This window comes from Rutilus rutilus, assembly GCF_951802725.1.
Source record: "Rutilus rutilus genome assembly, chromosome: 21".
Lineage (NCBI taxonomy): Eukaryota > Metazoa > Chordata > Actinopteri > Cypriniformes > Leuciscidae > Rutilus > Rutilus rutilus.
In genome coordinates this window covers 2613137-2621564 of record NC_140226.1, presented here as the reverse complement: position 1 = coordinate 2621564, position 8428 = coordinate 2613137, and positions in this window count along the sequence as shown.

The window sequence follows — 8428 nt, the reverse complement described above, 5'->3', positions numbered from 1 at the left end:
AGATGGAGCAGATCGAGTCCATCAACACCCCCAAAACGAATTCAGTAACATTAGGCCGTTTTGATTTATATGCTGTTTAATATTGATGATCACGTTATTTTACATATTCACTTGTTTCTGCTTCTTCTTCTCCTGTGTTTTGATCAGTAATCTTTCAGAAGATGTGTAATAGCGCCCCCTACTGTATAACAGTGTAAACACGGAAAGCGTTTTCTCACAAATGACAGAAACCTCCAATGGCGTGGAAAGAGTTAACTAGTGAAAACTGAACTGTTGATATCAAAACATCCAATCCAGGGAATTACTGAAAATATAAACGGTGTGTGAGTGTGTAGAGCGTCTGGTGTCTCCACGACCCTTGACCTTCCCTGCCGCCCGAGGACATCTCCCGTTAAAGGCCCGCGTTCAGATTCAGATAAGCCCATTTCTTTTCTTGCAGCATCTCTTTAATGTCAGGCCTGAAATATGAAGTCATTAGGCGATATTAAAACAGTGCTGACAAACTAATTAACAGAAGACATTATACGGGATGGGCTCCATTAATCCGCTTTAATTGCTCTTTTAAATGGAGGCCCCAATTAAAATTAATAAAGATTTACCGGTGATCACACAAAACCACGGCGAGGAGCTTCCGTGTGAAGGTTAGGCAGAAGTCAGGAGTCTCCGAGCTCAAGTTCTGCTCTCTGAGCCCTCGACGATCCCAAGATCAATCCCGTCCTCGGAAACCAGGAAAACACCACTGGAGGACGGTAAAGTCAGTTCGACAGTCTTTTCTTCCCGTATATCCGAGTGAAACGCTTCTGGAACAAGAACGAATGTGGGCGGGGCTTGATTGTGTCTGTGGGGAATTGATTGGCTGGTTGTGGTTTGCTATTGGCTGATCTCATGTGAGTGACAGGTTATAGCCCCGCCCTCGTCATCAGAGAAGAGAAGAGATGCTGCAAGAGGAACTTATTCTCCAGATTATTAAAACACTAATCATGTGCACCCATAAATCATTAAGAATAAATCCTACAATATTCCATTTTGATTTCATGGTGACTTTAAATACGGCCAGGTTGAGCACATTGGCTGCATGTAATCATAAGTTATACTGGTGTTGCCATAATATAGTTTTACATTCAGTGAATCCACTAAACTGATGTGTTTACTCACTTATTCAGAGCAACTATGATCTCTGTCTGACTGATGATCCTGCCGCACATCTACACTGATCTCACAGTCCAGTGTTTCCCTCTTGTGGTCACAGTAGTGAAGCACAACACCAGAGTCGTTCCTCTATGTATGTTTTTGTTTATCTGGATCATTAATATGGTGATATTTCTATGTCCCCTTTATAGAGCGAACTATCCTGAACGTGAATATATCAATGTTGATTCTATGTGTTGCATTTCACTTCAATGATTTGTTTTCAGGTGAAGAGGGACAATGAATTTATGTTTTACGTTGCTGAAATTTAATAACTAGGCCTACAAAAACACTTTATTAAATTCTGTGAAAAGGGGAAAAAAAGATTATTAATAGAATAAAAATATTCCAGGTAATTTATCAAATCTAAAATCTTTTTTTTTTTTTTGGTAATATTGTTTTACAAGTTTTTCCTGTCCTCAATGTCAAGGGTTAGGGTTAGGGTTAGGGTTAGGGTTAGGGTTAGGGTTAGGGTTAGGGTAACACACAAAAGCCTGTTCATGACATCATCCTGCAGGAAATGAGGTCATTTTGGAGGGAAATCAGTGAGTATCAATGATGAATTCTGTGATTTCTTTCATGTTTTATCATATGGTTGATGTTATTAACATTTCAAAAGATGGTTAAAATTAATTTCAATTTTGACGTCCTCGTGTAAGTTAACTGTAAATCCCTCGCTGACTGACTTCACAGTGGCTCTTTATCAATGTGCTGTTTTGTCATCAATAAAGTCTGAGCTCGACCAAACGTTTGATAAACCCTTAGAAAAGCATATGTTTAAAATAACTGAATGAGTCGGACACTTTCTAACCCGAGGCAGAAGGTTTTGAGATTTTATTCCGGTCAAAATGTTCATTCTGACTCTGATACTCGCATTGGTAATATACGTGTGTGATTCACATGGTGGCGCTATTTCATCAGAGTCTCAGTTCTGCACGTGTGTTTGTTCTTCATCCCATAACCTTTGAACCCTTTTGTTCTAGACATCTGGTTTCCCTCTTGTACACTCACTGACGTCAATGTCGGCCATGATTTTAGGAAAACGCTGGATAAAAGCTGTAATGTTTTGCATTCAAAACTGGTCGCATGGTTTTCATGCAATTCTCACTCAGAAATTTCACAACTCATTACACAGAAACAGCAACACAGTGAATTAAACTTGAAATTTTGAAGTAGAAAGACTGAAATAGTATTTTATTGTTAAACGTAATCTGAAAAAAAAATGAAAAATCGTTTTTATAGCTGGGTTGTTTCAACCCAATGTTGGGTCAAATACGGACAAATTACATTTTTAAATTACATTTTTTAACCCAACGTTTGGGTTTGTCCATATTTGACCCAAAATTGGGTTGAAACAGCCCAGCATTTTTTAGTGTGTATATCTAATCTTGTTCTTCACTGGACAGACACAGACCTGTTTATTCCTCGAGCTGTGCTTTATGTGAAAGATATGATTCATGTGCATATTTCTGCTGTTAGCCTGAACCTGTCGAGTGCCAGATCTGAGAATGTCTGCAGAACGTTGAGAACTGTATGAACTCATCAGAGAAACGTCTTGCACTTCACAAAAAAAACAGCCACAATAAATTAATCTGAGAGACACACCTTGACACAACTGTGTGTACATTTTAATTGGAAACAAATCAATTAATGTGTAGTAGATTGACCTAATTGGAAGAGAACGCTGCTTAAATGATTACTACGTTTGTATTTTGTGCTCTTCCTCGCAAACCAATTAAACTAACGTTTTAATTTCTTTAATTTTATCACTTCAGGAGTAATTGCTGCTTGAGTGCCTCGCAGGGCCGCCGGTCTAATGTGTTCCACGGCCAATATGAGGAAAACATCGATGCGAAACACGTAAGCAGAAATAAACAGGGCTCTTCTGAGTCGGCACACTTGTTTGACTCCAGTGAATATTCCTCAGGGTGAGTTTGTCTTTGCAAGTCAATGTTTATACAGACAATATAAAAATATTCTGCTGATATTGACCAGAAAAAAGAGAGACATGTTAATGGGGCATGTCGTCACACGGTGTGATAGGCTGTGTTTGGACCCCCAATAATACCTTTTAAAAGACGCATTCTTCTTTAAAATGTCCTCGTTTATTAGGTGCAAATTTCTTTAGTGAAGGTTAAACTATAAAGGACAGATGACTTGATATTTGCATGGGTAAGTAGAAGTTTAATATCATTACTAGAAACTGGGAGAAATACTCAGCTAAGTTTTTCATCATGATCATAGACTGCCAAAAATGTATTATATATAATGGTCATTTACTTTATGATCATTATTTCTGGAATCTCAAATGCACAAAAAAGAAGAAAAAAAAAGAAGAAGCATATTGGCCCATAATCTCCTAACTGATTAAATGACAATTAAAATGATTAAAAACGTTTTGTCGAGTTTATCCAGATTGTGCATACCAAATTTTGTGCAAATTGGACAAACGGCCTAGGACGAGTTTGAAAAAGAAGAAAAAGTCAGTGGCGAAGAACATTTCGTATGTAAATGGATAAGAAAATTATTAATCTAGCATCACAGTTACTGAGTTATTAACCAAAATAACCGTGTTTCAGGTTTTGAAAAATAAAAAATGTCAGGTGGCGTTTGGGGCCTTGTTATAGACTCGCGATGTCTTGCAACGGCTTTCGTCATGGAGTTTCGATGAGAACTGGCGTGTCCGTCTCCTTTTTTGTTGCAGCCTAACAGCAGGTTATTACAAACTGTTTCAGAAAGTTATGAGATGTTTTTCGTTGTAGCGCCTCCCGTTGATTCGCAGATTTTGATGCAACTTGACATGCGTCCTCAGAATTACCTTCTGTCTAGATGTATCAAGTTTTGTTATATGTATCAACCCCTGTGGTGAAAATCCAGCTTTTAATGTTGTTTATGTGTCTATGTGGTGTGTTTAATATGCTTTAAGACAAAGCATGTGTAAATTCATAAGTCGACACCATTGCTGAGTATTTCCTCCTTAAAACTGCAGTGAACCAAAGACAGTCTCAAAAACACGCTTTGAAATCGCTGGTGTTTCTGACGTCACAAACTACCTTGTAACCAATCAGATCAACGTGTGATCGTCAACCAGTGGATCTCTGAGCTGAGTGAGTGAGTGGAGGCGGGGCTCATTTGCATATTCATAGAACCGCGCATACTAAATGAGGCAAGGGTGTCGAGTTACAGTCAAGATATTTTAAGACATGAAGGAAAAAAACATATAAATATGTCATTTTGGTGATCAAAGATGAGTTTTAAGGGATAAAATGATTCACTACTGGGGGACTTTGAACTATTCAAAGTTTGAACATTGCATTGACCAGATAAAGGCCAGACCATTTAATTGGCTGAAATATTCAAGAGAGAAAAACAAAAAGAAATCTTCATAAAACATTTTTATTTTCAAAACTTTTTGTCATGAGGGTCTTGACATGATGTGTGCTGATTTTTGTGCAAATTGAAACAATAGATTATACTATATGCAGTTCGAAAAAGTAGGCTTTTCAGAACATTTTGGGGAAAAAAAACTTTAAAAAAGCTACCTAGTGTCCAACGGATGTGTGTGTGTGTGTGTGTGTGTGTGTGTGTGTGTGTGTGTGTGTGTGTGTGTGTGTGTGTGTGTGTGTGTGTGTGTGTGTGTGTGTCAGTAATACGGGGGATTTGGAACCATCGCACCAAGTTTGGGATCTCTACGACTTACGGTCTCTGACAACCAGATCCTTTTAGGGCTGGAAAAGAATAATTGGCAAAATGATACAAATATAATAGTTTTCCAGCACCTTCAGTTCCTGGATCTCTAATAACATAGTAATTAATATTAGCGTGTGCTGGGAAACTGAGACCTGAGGTGTACAATAAGCAAACATAACAAATCTGCAGCATTTCCAGATATCTGGCATGTTAAACATGTTAAAGTGACTGTCTTATGTATTTCAGAAATATACATATACAAATCACAGTTAGCAAAAAATGTCTTAATTAAAAAAATATATATTGAGCACTGATTTCCCTCTGATTTCTGCATTTCTCAGCGATTTCCACAAAACTGTTGGCGAGTGAAAATTGGGGCTAAAATCGATCAGTGTCTGCAGGCCATAACCTTCAGGGCAATTAACAGAAGTTGCACTCGCAACACAGAGGTCATGGGTTCGACTCACAGGGAATGCCATGAACCTATAAAGTATAGATCTCAAATGCAATGAATGCAAAAACTTTGGATTAAAGCGAAATACATAAATGTGACCCTGGATCAAAAACCAGTCACAAGTCGCACGGGTAAATAACATTGAATGGGTCAAATATAATTTTTTCTTTTATGCCAAAAATCATTAGGATATTAAGTAAAGATCATGTTCCATGAAGATATTTTGTAAATTTCCTACTGTAAATATATAAAAATAATAATAATTGTGAGTGGATGCAGCAATATCACAAACAAAAATGCACAACTTTAAAGGCAATTTTCTCAATATTTAGATTTTTTTTGCACCCGCAGATTCCAGATATTCAAATAATTGTGTCTCCGCCAAATATTTTCCTATCCTAGCAAACCATACATCATTGGAACAGATCAGCTTTCAGATGATGCATAAATCTCAATTGCAAATATTGACCCGACTGGTTTTGTGGTCCATGGTCATAAATGTAAGTGTTTGTTGTACTAGAACAGCTGAATCAGATTAGGATGTGTGTTCACACAGCAAGTGTCAAAACCTTTACCAAGTTTCACACCATTACGATAAAGTAAAAAAAAAAAAATTCAGTCGAAAATGACCGAGAGGCCATAACCTTCAGGGCAATTAACAGAAGCTGCACTCGCAACACCAAGGTCATGGGTTTGATTCCCAGGGAATGCATGAACCTATAAAGTATAGACCCTGAATGCAATGAATGCAATGCAAAGTCGCATTGGATAAAAGTGAAATGCATAAATGTAAATGTTTGAATCAGATCATGACGTTTGGTGTGTTTGTGAGGCAGTGAGTGACAGGAGTGATGAGTCGACTGCACGGGTGCTTGGAGGAGGAGCGCATGGGATTCTGCTGCGCTGGCACATCTCTGCTATGAGCTCATGTTGCACATTACTCATGAGGAGAGAATGCATTGTTGTTGTTTTTAAGACACGGCCGTAGTGAGAGCTCGCGTGTCCCTCACAATGAATGCGGCCTTAGAAATGTGCCTTGAATTGGCCACAGGAAACAATGTGAGCAGCATACTTTCCTGAACGGCCTTTATTTGGTGGATTAGTTGCACCTTAGTGGCCTGGAATCGGGGAAAGATGTTTTGAATGGAGCTGTAGGGACTTACATGGGGGATGTCCAGTTAGCAGAACAGGAACACAGCCGTCAGGAGCTTTGAAAGGGGAAAGGAGGCCTAGCGGCGTCAGTGTGTCATTGTGCCGGACACGTATGCTGCTGTTTGCTCGGTGAAACGCTGAAGGAGAAACTTCACGCAGCTCTTTTACCACAGTGACCACAACTGTCCAAACGGGACAGACGCTGCAGTGCACTGAGCAAACATTCTTCCCGTAACATCAATGAAACGTTCGTTCAAAGTTAAATAAGTTCTCAAAAGGTTAGCACAAAAACCTTATTTACACATCATTCATCACGGGACTTTTTTTTCTGAAACGGACTTTCGTCAAACTTGTTTTAAATGTCACTACCTGTCACTAAGTAACATTCTAATGATGTTTGAAGAACGATGAAACCGAATGTTCAGCAACATTTTCAGCTTGTTTAGCAAATATTTCGTGAATATACACACTGCGCATGTTGCACAAGGTTTTGATTCAGAAAGCATTTGGATTCAAAGGTTTACATATTATTCATTAAATATCTTCCTATTTAAGATCTACTCCTTTCGATCAGACTGAAATTCGGATCAAGCTCATTCAGATCGTTTGAGGTGTTTTACATTAAGGAGCCATCAGTCTGATTATTAAAGTCCCCCTGTAATCAATCATTTTATCCCCAAATTTGGTCACCAAAATGACATATTTTAAAAAAAAAATCCTTGAAAAAAATTCAATGAAATGAAAAATTCTTCACGTCTTAAAATAGCTTGAATGTAACTCGACACCCTTGCCTCATTTAGTATACGCGGTTCTATGAATATGCAAATGAGCCCCGCCTCCACTCACTCACTCAGCTCAGAGATCCACTGGTTGACGATCACACGTTGATCTGATTGGTTACAAGGTAGTTTGTGACGTCAGAAACACCAGCGATTTCAAAGCGTGTTTTTGAGACTAATGTTTTTAATATATTTTGTATTTGTTATAATACTAAATAATATTTATGCAGTAGTTTCATTTATTCACTTTTTGAGCATAGACCTGAAACTGACATTTCCAATTAAAACTGTCGATGTTTTGGATCACAGACTGAAGTTTGGTCTCTTCTTTAAAGACGACACTTGGCAGATTATTGCTGAAGTGAAAAAAGTTAAAAAAAAAAGAATAAAAAAAAAAAAAGTTTGTATTTATTGTTATGAAAAATGCACATAAATACTATTTTCAATTTGTATATGAAATGACTATTTTGTAACACACGTTTTACTCTAAAACTGTGAGAAAATCAAAGCCATAAATCTAAACATGTTGTGATCCCAGTTTGAGGTTGATATCTCAGAAAATGAGCTTTCAGTGAGATGTTGTCCGGCTGCAGTACCGAACGCTTCCACTAGAGGAAATTCGTCTCACATTCATTTCCAATGCGCTCATTTTTAACTGTGAGGAGCATTTAACCTTTTCGAATCATGTCCGTAATTGTTTTTTTTTTTTTATTCACACAGCAAGTGTCAAAACCTTTACCAAGTTTCATACCTTTCCGATGAAGTAAAAAACTTCAAAACATAAATTTTTTCAGTCGAAAATGACCGAAGAGCATCAGAGGGTTAAATCTGAACACAATGGCGAGATTTAAGAGATGGAAGACTGTCAAACAGGTCAAAATTTGGTCATGTTTTGCTACAATAAAACAACAGCAAACAGGTTTGGATTGTCACAATTTATTTTTTATAAAAATTGGGGGGGGGGGGGGGGGGGATTATTTCTTTATGTCGAAAGAAAGCGTTTATATCAGAACCCTCAAAAAATTTACCCCATATTTAACCCTAAAGACGACACTTGGCAGATTATTGCTGAAGTGAAAAAAGTTTTTTTTTAAAAGTTTGTATTTATTGTTATGAAAAATGCACATAAATACTATTTTCAATTTGTATATGAAATGACTATTTT